This window comes from Molossus molossus, unplaced genomic scaffold (assembly GCF_014108415.1).
Source record: "Molossus molossus isolate mMolMol1 unplaced genomic scaffold, mMolMol1.p scaffold_m16_p_10, whole genome shotgun sequence".
NCBI lineage: Eukaryota > Metazoa > Chordata > Mammalia > Chiroptera > Molossidae > Molossus > Molossus molossus.
The window spans coordinates 63,771,159-63,788,154 of record NW_023425345.1 but is presented as its reverse complement, the minus strand read 5'-3'; the positions used below and the strand labels follow the sequence as shown (position 1 = coordinate 63,788,154).

General features: G+C 40.9%; 1 pseudogene; it reads left to right on the top strand.

Moving 5' to 3' along the window:
* The first annotated feature begins 1,085 nt into the window (after positions 1–1,085).
* On the top strand, positions 1,086–4,554 carry LOC118623727 (annotated as a pseudogene).
* The last annotated feature ends 12,442 nt before the right edge of the window (positions 4,555–16,996 follow it).

The following is a 16,996-nucleotide window of genomic DNA, read 5'->3' as shown; positions in this document are numbered from 1 at the left end:
AGAATTCTGAATTATTACCTCTGGGTCTACAGCATTACCTCTTCCCCTAACTGCTCAACTCCATCACCTCCAAGATATGTTGATTTCCATGATAAACAGATGCTTTCATGATAGACAATGTTATTAAGATTTCTGCTCCAGAGAGTTAGAATATTGGTCCTTAATTATTATTATTATTATTATTATTATTATTATTATTTTGCTTTCTTCACAGAAATGTATCTCTCTTTCTTTCAGATGCAATGAGATCAAAGTTTGTGCGGGAGACATTTCTATAATTAAATGTGCTACTTCAACTACATTTCTCACTCAGGGTCTTAACTTTGTGTGTGTCTAAATTTTGTGCCTATTCCTTTGATAATCTCCATTATATCCCCCTGTGATTTATAAATTCCATGAAACCCATTTTATAAATACTGGAAGATTATGGACAATAAAAGTTTGTAGAAAAGTCACAGTTGAAACAGAGTTTCTCACAAAATACTACCTTTTGAGAAAATATTACCAAGTATAATATAATTGTCTTCACTGACTATGCAGTCAGGGTGTCTTGACTGCAGACAACAGAGATCACTCCAGCTGTTGAAGCAGGAAGAGATTTATTGAAGGAATATTTGATAGCTCACAGGTTCTCCAGAATAGACAGGGAGCTAGGACTTCATACTACAAAGTCAGGAACAATGAGGCCAGGACATACACAGTCGGAACAACGCCCCAACACTCCATAGGGCCTTCCTACTAGGACAGATTGCAGCCATCGTCAGCCACTCAGCATTCCTGATGCTAGGACTCGGATGCCAGAGCCCTCCCTCTGACAACAGCACTGGAAAACTGCATGCCCTGCTGATTTTCTTACCAGAAAATTTGATCTCCCTGCATGTGGATGACTCTTGTGAGTCATTTCCACATGTAAATCTGTGTGCATAAATCTAACTTGTGGAAACTAGGTCCCTTGCCTGCCTCCCAACTATGAGAAAGTCTGGAAAATGCATTTTATAGCTTTTCATTTGTATTAGGGATGAGCAAACATTTTCTTTAAAGGACCTGAACATTTTAGGATTTGCAAGAATATGGTCTCTGTCACCATGCAGCTCTGCTATAGCACAAAAACAGCAATAGATGATACAGAAACAAGTGATTGAGGATGTGTCCCAATAAAACACTTTTTGTGGGCACTGAATTTTGAATTTCATAAAATCTTCACATGTAACAAAATGTTCATTTTTTTTAAATTTTTTTCATCTACTTAAAATGTGAAGAGCCCAAAAATAAATTCTCAAATATTTGATCAATTGATTTTCAGTAAAGTTACAAAGACCATGTGATGGGGAATGGTCTTTTTTCAAAAATGGTACTAGGAAAAGTATATTCACTAGGAAATGGTACTAGGAAAATAATAAGGTTGGACTCAGCATATATAAAAATTAACTCAAAATCGATCGAAGAATTAAATGGAAGAACTGAAACTAAAACTCCTGAAAGTAAACATCAGAGAAAGTCTTTATGACATTGGATTTAGCAATGATTTATTGGATATGACACCAAAAGCACAAGCAACAAAAAATAGGTGAATTAGCCCTGGCAGGTTTGGCTCAGTGGTTAGAGCGTTGGCCTGTGGTCCAGAGAGACCCGGGTTCGGTTCCCACTAAGGGCACGTACCTCGGTTGCAGTTTGTCCCCGGCCCTGGTTGGTCGCGCATGTGGCAGCCACTCAATGTGTCCCTTTCACATCAATGTTTCTCTCTCTCTCTTCCTCTTTCTCCCCTCCACTCTATCTGAACAACAACAACAACAACAACAAAAAGATGAATTAGACTTCATCAAAATTAAGAACTTTTGTGCATCAAAGGATACTTACTGTCAAACAGAGTAAAAAGGCAACCCACAGAATAGCAGAAAATATTTGCAAATCACATATCTTACAAGATAAATAATATCTAGAATATAGAAAGAAAGAACTTAAACTTAACAATAGCAACAATAAAAAACAATTCATGGTCAAGAAACATGAAAAAATGCTCAACGTCACTAATCACCAGAGAGATGCAAATTAAAATGACTATGACGTATTACCTGCCAGAATGGCTGCCATCAACAAATCCTCAAACAAGTGCTGGCTAGTATACTGCTGGTGGGGATGCAGACTGGTGCAGCCACTATGGAAAACAATACGGTGTTTCCTCAAAAATTAAAAATTGAACTTCCATTTGACCCAGTGATCCCACTTTTAGGAGTATATCCTAAAGCCTGAAACACCAATCAGAAAGTATATATGTACCCCTATGTTCATAGCAGCACTATTTACAATCGCTAAGATCTGGAAAAAGCCCAAGTGTCCCTCAGTAGACGAGTAGATAAAAAAAAACTGAGGTTACACAATGGAGTACTATGCAGCTGTAAGAAAGAGATCTCTTACCCTTTGCGACAACATGGAGGGACCTAGAGAGTACTATGCTGAGTGAAATAAGCCAGTCAGAGAAAGACAAGTGTGATATGATCTCACTTTTTTGTGGAATATAATGGAAAAAATAAGCTGATGAACAAAATAGATCTAAATACATGGACCTAGAGAACAGACTGACAAACCTCAGTGGGAAGGGGGATGGGGGAAGCAGGGAGAGATAAACCAAAGCACTTATATGCATATATGCACAACCAATGGACACAGACAACAGTGGGTGAAAGTGGTGGGGGGGTGGACTGGGGAGCAGGGTGTCAATGGGGGGAAAAACAAGGGACATCTGTAATACTTTCAACAATAAAGATAGTGTTTTTTTTTAAAGAGATAGTCATGGGGTTGTAAAGGACAGATAGGAAATATAATCAATAATATTGTAATAACTATGTACAGTGCCAGGTGGGTACTGGAAATATCAGGAGGAGCACTTTGTAAAGTATATGATTGTTTAACCACTATGTTGTACACCTGAAACTAATATAGAATAACATTGAATGTAAATTGTACTGAGAAAAATTTAAAAAGAAAAATAATTAAAAATGGACAAATGGCACTAGCTGGGTAGCTCAGTTGGTTAGAGCATTGCCAAGGTTGTGGGTTCAATTCTCTGGTCAGGGCACATACAAGAATCAACCAATTAAAAAGGTTTTTTTTCTTTCTTGATTTTATAGAGAGAGGGGAAGGGAGAGGGGGAGAGAGATGGAAACATTGATGAGAGAGAACATTGGCCGCCTCCTGCATGCCCCCCACTGGGGATTTGGCCCACAACCTGGGCATGTGTCCTGACCGGGAATGGAACTGGCAACCTCTTGGTGCATGGGTCAGTGCTCAACCACTGAGCCACACCAGCTGGGCAAGAATCAACCAATTAATAAGTAAATAAGTGGCCCAACAAATCGATATTTCTCTAAAATCAATTTTTAAAAATGGACAAAGGACACTGAATCGACACTTCTCCAAAGAAAATATACATCATTAGCCACTGGGGAAATGGGAAATGGGAATTAAAACCACAATGAGTACCACTCCATACCTTTTAGGGTGGCTACTATAAAAAACTAAAACAGGGCCCTGGCTGGTTTGGCTCAGCGGTTGGAGCGTCGGCCTGCGGTCCGGAGAGACCCGGGTTCGGTTCCCGCTAAGGGCACGTACCTCGGTTGCAGTTTGTCCCCGGCCCTGGTTGGTCGTGCGGGTGGCAGCCACTCGATGTGTCCCTTCACATCGATGTTTCTCTCTCTCTCTCTTCCTCTCTCTCCCTTCTGCTCTATCTGAACAAAAAATGGAAAAATGTCCTCGGGTGAGGATAAAAAATAAAAATAAAAAAAAAATAAAAAAAAATAAAACAGGACCCGGAAGCAAATTCTAGTCCGTCCCCCTCCGCCTGGCTTCCTTCTGCGCAGGCGGGGCCAGGCCTCCCTGCTCTCTTTCTGCCGCCACTTTGGTTCTGTGTTCACTGCACAAAGTGCCCGGTGAAGCCACAGCGACCATCCCTGCTACAGAGCAAGAGTTGCCACAGGCTCGGGCTGAGATAGGATCTGGAAGTGTCTGACAGGGATGAAATCAGTACCAGGGCTCGAGGAACAAGATTCCACACAGGCAAACACACAGCAAGCCCAGCTGGCCACGGCAGCTGAAGTCCATGAAGAACCAGTCAGTAAAACAAGACAGAGCCCGAGTGAAAAAAGGCTATGTCCAAACTGGGTCTTCCATAGGTTGTAGGGGTTACTAGGGTCACTATCCAGCAATCTAAGAATATCCTCTGTCGTTACAAAACCAGATGTCTACAAGCGCTCACCTTCAGAGACCCACATAGTTTTGGGGGAAGCCAAGATCGAAGATGTATCTCAGCAAGCACAGCTAGCAGCTGCTGAGAAATTCAGTGTTCAAGGTGAAGCTGTCTCAAACATTCAAGAAAACACATAGACTCCAAGTGTACAAGAGGAGAGTGAAGAGGAAGCGGTTGATGAAATGGGTGTGGAAGTTAAGAACATAGAATTGGTCATGTCACAAGCAAATGTGTCAAGAGCAAAAGCAGTCCAAGCCCTGAAGAACAATAGTAATGATATTGTAAATGCTATTATGGAATTAACAATGTAACCATCTAAAAAGGACAACCTCTTATTTTTATGTTGGTGTTTCAAAAGAGTTACTGCAGCTTGGTTTGAAATGTGTACTGTTTCTATCATTAATAAAGTTATGACTTATAAAAAATAATAAACAAAAAACAGAGAATATTAAGTGTTGGTGAGAATGTGGAGAAATTAGAGCCCTTGAGCACTATTGAGAAAGGAAATGGTGCCGCTTCTATGGGAAACCGTATGGCAGTTCCTCAAAAAATTAGAACTATGCCCTGGCTAGTTTGGCTCAGCGGTTAGAGCGTCGGCCTGCGGTCCGGAGAGACCCGGGTTTGGTTCCCGCTAAGGGCACGTACTTCGGTTGCAGTTTGTCCCCGGCCCTGGTTGGTCGTGCGGGTGGCAGCCACTCGATATGTCCCTTCACGTCGATGTTTCTCTCTCTCTCCCCCTTCCTCTCTCTCCCTCCCACTCTATCTGTACAAAAAATGAAAAAATATCCTCGGGTGAGGATAAAAAAAAAAAAATTAGAACTTAGATTAATATATGATCTTTCAATCCCACTTCTGGATATTTACCCAAAAAGAATGAAAGCAGGGACTTGAACTGATGTTTGTACATCGGTATCCATGGCAGCATTATTCACAATAGCCAAAAGATAGAAGCAACTTAATGTCTATTGACAGATGAATGGGTAAGTACAATGTAGTATATACATACAATGGGATATTATTCAGCCTTAAAAGAGAAGAAAATTCCTACACATGCTACAACATTGATGAATCTTGAGGACATTACCCTAAGTGAAATAAATCAGTCACAAAAGGATAAAAACTGTATGATTCCACTCATATGAGGTACTGGGATATTATGATTTTAATAAGATATGTATATTTGGTCTTCATCCCAGTTTCTGGCATAGAGCTCCTAAAACCCTTAGAATTTCTTTCTTTTCTTAAAAATAACAAACTTCATCTGAGGATATGTTTATTGATTTTAGAGAGAGAAAGAAACATAAATATGAAAAAGAAACACTGATTGGTTGCTTCCCATACACACCCCAAATCTACAACCTAAGTATGTGTCCTGAGTCAGAATTGAACCGGAGACATTTTGGCATACGGACACTGCTCCAACCAACTGAGCCACACAGGCCAGGGAAACTGCTAGGATTTCTTAAGCGATGAGAGCCATAAAGTGTCTTTTGTTATGTTAATGAGATGCTTTTGGAACTCAACTAGGGATTGGGGCTGGCTGCCAGAAGAACCAATCCTGTGATTAAAGGGTTGAATATTCTATTCCCTCCCAATCCTTCCTGACTTTGAGAATGGGAGAGGGGCTAAAAGTTGAATCAATCATCAATGGCCAATGATTTAACCAATCATACCTAAGTAATGAAGTCTGCATTAAAACCCAAGAGGAGCCCTGGCCGGTTTGGCTCAGCCGTTGGAGCATCGGCCTGTGGTACAGAGAGACCCGGGTTCGGTTCCCGCTAAGGGCATGTACCTTGGTTGCAGTTTGTCCCCGGCCCTGGTTGGTCATGCGGGTGGCAGCCACTCGGTGTGTCCCTTCACGTCGATGTTTCTCTCTCTCTCTCTCTCTCCCTCCCTCCCGCTCTATCTGAACAAAAAATGGAAAAATGTCCTCGGGTGAGGATAAAAAAAAAAACAAAAAACAAGAGGATGTGGCTACCAGGTTGGTGAACACGTGGAAATTCTAAGAGTGTAATACGTGTAAATGCCATGAAAATGCCCTACCCTTTCTGCTATACCTGGCCTTATGCTCTCTTTCATCTGGCTGTTCTTATTATATCATTTTTAATAAACCAGTGATCTAGTAAGTGAAATGTGTCTCTGAGTCCTGTGAGCCACTCTAGCAAACTAATCAAACCCAAGGAGGGGGAATCATTGGAACCTCTGATCTATACCTGGTGGGTCAGAAATACAGGTGACAACCTGGGCTTACAACTAGTGTTTGAAGCAGGGTCTGGTGAAGGTCTGTCTTATAGGACTGAACCCTGAACCTGTGGGACTTGATGCTATCTCCAGGTAGGTAGCGTCAGAATGGAGTTGAATTGCAGGACACCCCGCTGGTGTCCTAGAATTACCTGGATATAGTGGAACTGATGATCAGATCCCTTTACGTACCTAGACTAGTCAAATCCGTAGAGACAGAAAGTAGAATGGTGGTTGCCAGGGGTTGGGGGAAGGTGGGAATGGGAGTTATTGTTTAATGGGTACAGAGTTTCCATTTCGTAGGATAAAAAAAAAATTGTAGATGAATGGTGTTGATAGTTGCTAAACAACGTGAATGTACTTAAAGCTACTTAATACACTTAATGTGTATACTAAAGTATAATGTGTACTTAATGTAATCAAACATGGTTAATATGGTAAATGTTGTTGCATTTTACCACAATTGAAATAAAACGCAATGAAATACCACTTAACACCCATTAAAATGGCTAGTGTAGAAAAAACCGGAAAATAACAAATGCTGGTGAGGATGTGAAGAGATTGGAGCCCTGTGCACTGCCGATGGAAATGTCAAGTGTGGCAAACTGGGAAACAGTTGAGAGGCTCCTCAAAAAGTTAAACATAGAATTACCATGTGGTCCTGCAATTCCACTCCTAGATGTACACCCCAAAGAACCGAAAGCAGAGACTCCAATAGATATTTCTACACCAATGTTCACAGCATTACTCACAATAGCCAAAAGGTGGAAATAACCCAGATATTCTTCAACAAATGAATGAATAAACAAAATGTGTTATAGTCATACAATGGGATATCATTTACCTTAAAAAGGAATGAAATTCTGATGCATGCTTTTAAATATGGATAATCCTTGAAAACATCATGCCAGGTGAAATAAGCCAGATACAAAAACACACACATTACACGATTCAACTTATATGGGGCACCTAGAATAGAGATAAAGTTAAAATATTCATAGAGACAAAAGTAAAATAGAGGTTGCCAGGGGCTGCAAGGAGGAGGCTGTGGGAAATTATTCCTTAATGAGTATAGAATTTCTGTTTGGGATGATGAAAAAGTTCTGGAAATAGATAGTGGTGATGGTTGTATAACATCGTAAATGTACTTAACGGCACTGATTGTATACTTAAAAGTGATTAAAATTGTAAATTTTATTTTATGTATATTTTACCACACACATACACAAAAATGTGAAAACCATTTCTAGCTCACAGGCAATAGAAAAATAAACAGTAGGCTGAATTTGGCCCATGAGCTGTATGTGGCTTGACAAGTATTGCTCTCCAGTATAGGAAGACAAGCTGGCTAGTCAGAAGCTAGAGTGAATGAGCCAACTTACGATATCTGCTACAACGGGTAAAGTAATATGCTTCTTTCTTTTTAATTTTTTTTTTTTTTTTTTGATTTGAGAGAGGGAGGAAGAGACAGGGAGAGAGAGATAGAAACTTTGATGAGAGAGAACATTGATTGGCTGCCTCCTGCCTACCCCCAACTGGGGATCGGGCCCACAACCTGGGCATGTGCCCTGACCGGGAATCAAACCAGCAATCTCTAGGTGCATGGGTTAACGCTCAACCACTGAGCCACACCGGCCAAGTGGTAATATGCTTCTAGGTTTATTGCTCTTCTGAAAATAAAAGTTCCCTTGCATGAAATTCAAGAACTTCTTCAGCTTATCACCCCTCATCTATATTTTTATCGATTATCCTGTTTCCTTTCACCTCAGGCAAAATATTCTTTTTAGACACCGACCCCATGTCTTTTCTCTTGATTCCACCTCCTGACATTCTTCTCTAATTCTCGCTCCTTCGTCATCTCTTCTACCCCACTGCTTTCTGTCTCTCAGCAACAAGTCTGCTTGTTTTCTCAAAAAATTTTTGTTCAACCTCATATGCCCTTCAAGCTACTACTGTATCTTTTTCGTTCTTTACACTAATTTCTATAAAGAGCAGTTTCCACTAGACTTACTAAACTAAACTAAAGAGAGAAATATCTACTCACTCTTTCTTTAATTTACTGCCATTTGACTTCCTGTGCCTGGAAACATCCGTTTAAAGGTATTTTCTGACTATGCCTCCAATGTCTATCATCGGTGCCCTTCCCCCAGTGACCCTTCCACAGCATTCAGTGTGTTACATTCTCCTTCTCAGTCTTCTTCCCAGGATCCTTTTCAACTCCACCCACATTTACTGAGCACTCACCACCTGCCAGTCCCCATCTTGAGTGCTGGAACACTCTCTCCACCCTCTCTGTAGCTGTAGACTTTTCCAATGTTCCCCTGAGCTTTCTGTTCTTGCTCTGTATTCCTTCCTCAGGTTATTTAGCTACTCCCATGGTATTGAGAAGCCCACTTTCTATGCCCAGACTGTTCTAAGTGCTTTACATAAATGAGATCATTTGGTCCTCAAAAGCAGCTCATCAAGTAGGTGCTATTAACATCCTCATTTCACAGATGAGAACACTGAGGTCCTGAAAGATAGTTCCGAATTCTACAGCTAGTAGTTGACAAGTACACCTTCTTCTTTTTTTAAATATGAGTTTATTGATTTTAGAGAGAGAGGACGTGAGAGGGAAGGAGATGGAAACATCAATCAGCTGCCTCCTACACGACCCCCACTGGGGACTGAGCCCAAAACCTAGGCATGGGACCCAATCAGGAATCAAACCTGCGACCTCTTGGTGCATGGGACAACACTCAACCAATAAGCCACCGGCCAGGTGACAAGTACACCTTCTTAACAATCTGGTCAAATTTAGAATTCCTAGGTTCTATGAAGTTTATGCTAGAACATGGAACTGGATGAGCTGGCTCAGTCCCTAGCCTGCCCCCCTTTTCCCACCTCACACTATGCGGGGCCTTTGGCACACACGGCCTGCACATCCTAGCTCTGCCCATATGGCCCACAAACACTTGAGGTTCAGAACTTCACCCATTGGTAGTGCCATTCACTCTCAGCAGTGTGTTCCAAGAAGCTTGATTTTTAGAGAGAGAAGAAAGGAGGGAGAGAGAAAGAGAAACATCAATGTGAGAAAGACATATTGTTTGGTTGCCTCCTGCATGACCCCGATCAGGGCTGGAGATTGAACCCACAACCCAGGTATATGCCCTTGACCAGTAATCAAACCCAAGACTCTTTGGTCCTTGGGCCGACACTCTAACTGCTGAGCCAAATAGGCCAGGGCTACTAGTACACATTTTAATTAATTAATTTATTTACTTAGGTTAATCCCCACCCAAGGATATTTTTCCATTGATTTTTTAGAGTGGAAGGGAGAGAGAGAGAGAGAGAAACATGGAGGTGAGAGAGACACATCGATTGGTTGCCTCCTGCATGACCCCATCTAGGGCTGGGGATTGAACCCATAACCCAGGTGCGTGCCCTTGACCAGGAACTGAACCTGTAACCCTTTGGTCCTGGGGCCGATGCTCTAACCGCTGAGCCAAACTGGCCAGCACCAAGTCCACATATTTTTTTGTTCATGTATTCTTAGATTGTTAGATGTAAAATTACATTTCAATAAATGGAATCAGAACAAACGTAAAAGAGGAGAAAAACTACAAAAATCGAGCATATTGCTCTTGAAGGTGTATAGACAAAGGATTAACCTAGGCAATCCTTACTACCTTCATAACTTCAGGTTGTTCCATGGGCTTACCTAAACAAAAATCTATGAAAAAAATAGGGTTCGCTGTGTTAGATGCCCATCTGCACACTTGGAAAAGAACCACGATGTTAATAAGACAAATGAGCTGGCCCGTGAACCCGTTCGTCTTGGTTGGGTGGCTGATGCCACTTTCAGGGAGCGATGCGTATCCAAGTGTCCCGACGCTGAGTTTTAATAAAGAGACCAGCCTTGCCGAGGTACCCTGACAGAATGAAAGAAGATATTTTAGAGTAATTTGAGAAAGGTTAGGTTAGACATTTTAAATTTTTATGTAAAATGGAGCAAAATTTGTCTTCAATCCTTCAATGACCTATAAATTATCTCCCTATGAAAGAAAGAAAAGTTCAGCTCCCCAAATATCCCATGTTTAATTCAGCTGACTTTGTAGTGAGACTTTCTGGATGAAGGAAGTGGCATGTTGATTTACATTCCGGCACAAGTTTCCTAGACTGGGTAACTAATCCAGAATGCTGTCCAGCCACGGCAGCTGTGCCTTCAGAACATAACCCTGCACAAAGTCCCAGTCCCAGACACATTTATGGACAATGTAATCCTTTATAGTTTCATACACTCACAGTTGTGTTTATTGGCCACGAAGCTGAGAAAATAAAAGAACTATTTCTTCCTATCGTGGTCATGTTTAACTCATACATATACTAAAAGGATGGCCATATTAACAGTATTTGTGCATTCATCTTGTTTCAGTGAAAAAAAAAAAATACTTTGACGGTTTTATTTTTTCTGAGTGAGCCTTTCATACCCTTTGTCAGTTCCCAAATATGTTGACTGTCGTTTCATTGGAAATGGCATCTGAACTACCTTCTTTGCCACAGTATCACCCAACATTGGTAAGCCAGCATCTCTGATAGTCTCTCCTTCATGTCCGGGCAGCTGTGTATATATGCTTGGTCTTATCTACCTCAAATACTACTTCATAAGAAGCCTCAAAACCTGTTCATCTGTGAAATAGTTAACATTTGTTCTTCTCGGTTTTTGTTTTTGTTTTTAATTCAATACTCTTTCTTGCGAATAGTGGTTTTTTTTTTCCCACTTATTTATTTCATTTGGTATGCAAAAGTCACTTAAGTTTTGATGGTTTCAATGTTTCATTAGTTGGTACATTTCTACTGATAAAACTGTAGTTTTAGCCCTGGCCAGTTTGGCTCAGCAGTTGGAGCATTGGCCCCAGGACTGAAGGGTTGCAGGTTCGATTCCCCACCCCGGTGGGGATTATGTGAGAGGCAGCCAATCAATGTGTCTCTCTCACATTGATGTTTCTCCCCCCACCCCCACTCTATCTAAAAATCAATGAAAAAATATCCTCAGGTGAAGATTAACCAAAAATCAAACAAAAAAACCCTGTAGTTTTAACACTTCATCAATTATGGCTACAAATTAATTCAATACAGGAGGGATCACACCTCTGAGTAAAAGTAGTATTGAACCCTTGTATTATTTATTCATTTCTTCAGAATCATTTCCATTATTATTGTTTAGTTTACTACTACTACCACATTTTGAAATGTGTCTTTCCTTGAAAAAAAGTCCTATAAAACTTGTTTTCTAATAACTAAATTAGGGTTTAAAAAATAAATGATATAAAGTTTACTTCCATACTTTAGCTATTGGGTTAAAATGTATATAAAAGAGCTGGCTTGATTAAAAATAAAAATGATGCCCTGGCTGGTTTGGCTCAGCGGTTAGAGTGTCAGCCTGCGGTCCAGAGAGACCCGGGTTCAGCTCCCGCTGAGGGCACGTACCTCCGTTGCAGTTTGACCCTGGCCCTGGTTGGGTCGTGTGGGTGGCAATCGCTCGATGTGTCCCTTTCATGTTGATGTTTCTCTCTCTCTCTCCCTCCTACTCTAACTGAACAAAATATCAAAAAAAGATGTCCTCGGGTGAGGATAAAAACAAAAAAAACAAAAAAGATAGCCTGACCGGTGTGGCTCAGTGGGCTGAGCGTTGTTCCATGGACTGAGAGGTCCTGGTTCAATTCCCAGTCAGGGCACATGCCTGGGTTTCTGGCTAAATTCCCAGTGAGGGGGCGTGCAGGAGGCAGCCAATAGATGTTTTTCTCTCACATCAATGTTTCTTTCTCTCCCTTCCTCTCTCTCTAAAACAATAAATAAAAACATTTTTAAAAACTAAAAATAAAAATGATAATAGAAATAGTAAGTTACAAAATTATTATTTTTTTATTATTATTATTTTTAATGTGGTAAAAACCGGGACTCTCTGGTCCAGAGGCCAACACTCAACCACTGAGCCAAACTGGCTAGGGCGTAAGTTACAAAATTTTTTAAAAGTGCTCTCATTTATTTATATTTTACTCACTTTTGGATTAAGGTGACTAACCTCAAAACACCACCTGTTGAAAAGTGGTCCTACTTCTCATGATAGTATGCAATTTAAACCACATATTAATAAATGCAAGAGTTAGTTATACTTTTAGTGGAGTTATAGATTTCCAATAATAGAGGGAAGAATTAGGTAACGATGTGACTTACACTTAGGGACAGGGTCTATGACACTAATTCTTTTTGAAAGTTATGGGACTCTATTATGACTACTATTAATAGGTTCAGGCTCTAGGAGACCCATTAGGATTAAGTAAGAGAATCAAGTCCTGCGATCTGGACAGAAGCTCTCTCTGTACAATAGGAAATTGTGCACCAGGGCAAACATTAAATACAGTTTGGTCTGACATAATTATTTCCTCATTGGAAAGACTTATAATAAAGAAATAATGAAGTAAAAAACAAACAAACAAAAAAACACAAATTATTTACTCATTATATTAAGTTTAAAATTTAACATATATTTGATATTTTATCAAATGTATCTATTTGATATTACGTACTTGGCGTATTTAAGGATTTGGTATATTAAGATGTCCAGTGAGTTGTGATTTCAATTTAGAATGAGCTAATTGAATTAGACCTCAGAGGAATAAGATAATTTTGCTTGGATTATAAATTATAATTGGATAATTAAAAGAACTTAAGCTTAACTTTTTTTTTTTTTTTTTTTTTTTTGGTAAATTTGATTTAGTAGGTGTATAAGAATTATGTTTGAATTAAGCATATGGTAGAGTTTGTTTGCTAACCAGACAAAGCACAGATATATTAAAATTATAAATGCAATTTTAAATGCTTAAAAGATTATTTAACTAAATTATAAAAACTTCATTTAAAGTGATTATTAAACCCTTCTAGATTTGTAAATGCAATAGTAAGATTTATAAGTTGAAATTTTGAGAAACAATAAAACTTTTTAAGTTGTAATTTAAAATATGAAGAAAATTAGAAAGGCCTTGAACAATTTTTTAAGGGCATGAAAGTAAACTCCAAGAACACTATAAAACCCTCATGATCATTTTTTTTCCCTATTGTCCTGTAACTGCTCTTGACACCAATATCTTCTATTTAGTGCCAAAATACTATGCATTGCAAAATAAAATGCAAAGGCAATAATCTTTAAGTAATAATTTGTAAAATGTTTTGTAAATTGAAAATGAGTCATTTGCTTTTTAAAAACATCTTTCACGTGGACATTTACTGGTCTAATGGACATTTGTGTTCAGAAGCCATCAAGGTAAAAGGCAGTAGCAATGAATGGCCCATTAAAATAGCACTGAAGCTGCATAGCATCCACTCTTTCACATGGGTGGGGCAAAAGAACAATAAATAAGTGGATAAGTGATTCTTTTTAAATATTGGAATTTCTGAGCTTGCTTTGTCCTTGAGATATTGATTTCCAGTGTCCTTTATAAACTTCTTCAGGTGACAGATGATGCTCTTCCCTGATTCGAGCCTCCTTGGCCTTGAAATGTCTAATTTGAGGTTTCCACTGAGTCCATCTGGAGTTCTGCAAGCCCCCAAGCTTCCTCGGAGACTCCAAGGGGACAGGCTGGGGCTCCCCTCCCCAGCCTGAGCAGCTTCACTCCTATCTCTGAAATCCTGGGAGTCTGGTCAGATTTCACCGGGAGAGAGGCTGCCACAGCTTTGCAGGTTTTGGAAACCACCGGGCCACACACAGTGTGCTGTTTTTAGAAGCAGAGCCGCGCTGAGAGCGAGCACATGGTGCCCAAGGACAGCAAGGCCCAGTCGGTAAAAGAGCAATTGCACAATGAAAGGGTTGTGGGACCTTTGGCCTGTTTTCTAAAAAGTAAAGAACTTCACAAACATGGACTTGGGGAACTGACCAGCCCTTTAACCAAACTCTGCGGCAACCACCTTGCTTTTAACTTATTTCATTTGAAAATGGGATCGGTCTTGGGTAACTTAAGATTCTCCTCGGCTTCTGTTCAGAAACCTCTCTCATTTTATTTGGCCCTGAGGATGCTCCACCACTGTGTACCTGTGGGCTGGTCAAGGTGACGGATACGGCAGGATGAGTCTTTCACACCTTTTTTCCTAGCGCTCAACTGCTACTGAGGCTACAGGAACAAAAGGGAGCTTTTTAAAGTTGAACTCAAGACTGGCAGAGAGAAACTCAGAATAAGACAATGGCAAAATGCTAACACGAGGTTTTGTTTTTGCTTGTGTGTTTTTTATGGTGCAAAAGTTTTGGTTTTTAGATGCTTTATCCTGTGTCCCTGTGGTCAGGCTACCACGGGGGTTCTCTGAAACTATTCTGCTCCACCATCAAAAATGGACCTTCCCAGCTCAATGCACCCTATCCCTGATGGGTGACTAAGGGGACACATTTGGGGAAAAGACAGAGAGGGTCACAAGGGATTATGTGATGACTTGCGTCATGAGCTATACCTAGATTTCTAAGACCATGGCCCTGTTAGGACCTGGCTGAGAATCTCCAGAATCTTCTCCCCTGAAATTGAAACATAAGTTTGACCCTTCAGCAAGGAAGTGAGTGGAACAGTCTTCAGGATTCGAAGTGTGTGCTTGACCTAAAACAGCAAAATTCTATTTGGGGGAGATTTGAACCATTATCTTAACATCTGGCAAAATCCAGTCACCCCCCCCCCCCCACCCGCGGTTAGATCATACTTCATTTTTTTAAAAATCACAATGACATGGGAGTTCAGGGACACTAAGGATCCAGCTGAAAGGATTTTACTGTCCCTTGTTTTGTCCTTGAAATTCAGGGCTAAGCAGCATTCAGATCTTAAGCCCACTGCTTGCAGCTCTGGCGTGAAACGGGGGCTCGTCTGGTGTCTGAATGTCTGGCCGGAAGCTGTCTCCACCCTCTGAGCAGTGTACTCCAGCTGGACTTCTTGTACCGATGGAAACATTCCCCTTTGTGCTGTCCAATAGGTAGGTACTAGATACAGAGGCTGTTACTGAACACTAGAAATGTGGTTAATGCAGCTGAGGAACTGAATTTTTAGTTGGGTTTAACCAAGTTAAATGTAAACAGCCTCAGGTGGCTAGTAGCTAAGAGATTATTGGGGGTCCACAAGACAGGGAGTCCTCATGCATTACCGATGAGCCCGGTGGGCCTGGAAGGCTGCGGTTCCCACGGGGAGGTGTTCTGACCCATTTTATTACTTTCTTTCAGGGAGTAAATTATTAGCCCCTGGTGACAGCCACTCATAATTTTCCTGTCTCAGTTGGGACACTGAAGGTCTCAGTGCATTTCTAATAGAGACACAGAATAGCAAGCAGGCGTAACCTTTAACTAAGACTGAGCAACATTCTCATGGGAAGCAGCACCCAGAGAATGTAATGCTTCGCTTAAGAACCAGAATCCATAGGCCAATCTCTTCATTCTACCTGCTTCCCGTGAGAAGGACACATTGTCCCTTGGTGATGTTAGATGTCCCAGAATCTTGGTGGTGGTGGGGGTGGTGGGGTTCCTGAGGCTGCCTCTCAGAATCACCTCTCTCACTGTCTAGTGATAAGAGACCTTGTGCTGAAGAACATTATAATTTCCTCTGGCCAGGAGAGGACTCCATTAGAACCATCATTGGTACTGTATCACAGTGACTTTGAGTACTAATGGATCGGGCTCCTCTTACATACCAGGAACAAGGATTTTCTCTCTTATAATCCTTACAACAAAATAAATACCATTATATTACCAAAGAAACTGAAGCTCAAAAAGGTTGATTAACTTGACCAAGGTCAAAGTGAGTGGTAGAGTGAGCAGGCTGGGAAAGCCGTGTATGTCTGAGGCCACAGCCCATGTCCCATCAATGGTAATAATTAACCTTCCTGGTACATGTGATTAAAAAGCATGGGCTTTCCCTGCTGTACTTATTTCTCACGATCAATCTATTCATGAACTCTCCGTTTCCTTCCCGTTCTTCTAAGTCAGTGTCATGGGAAATGCAGCATGAGGTGTGTGAAGAGCAAGCAAAAGGCTCGAATCAGGATTCAGTTCCAGAACGTCTGTCCTTCCAGACCCACGCTCCCCGCAGCTGGCCACGCGTCCTCAGCTTACCTGCCTTCATCATCCAGCTTCTCGACGCTGAGGAAAGCCTCCATTCACTCGAGGAGCACCTGCACCCGAGCCAGCAGTGGGTGGCTACTGTCTGCACCTAACTCCATTGCTCAACACTCTTCTCCTTGACATTGCAAATGGCACCTCACTTCTGTCAAAGCCCATATGCCCGGGTGTCTCGATAGTAAACGAACTTTTGAAAACAAGTATGTGAGAATCCTTGTGTTTTCTTTCATTAGTTGTCTTATGTTGCAGTTACAGCAGGTTGTGTAATGGTTGTGTCTAGTTCAAAAACAGTACTGTTGTCTTTTCTCTTCGAGACCATTATCTGTTTACTTTTACTGTAACTGGTTAAGTCAGGCAGACCTGGCTCTGAATTCCAGCTTTGTCATGGCAGC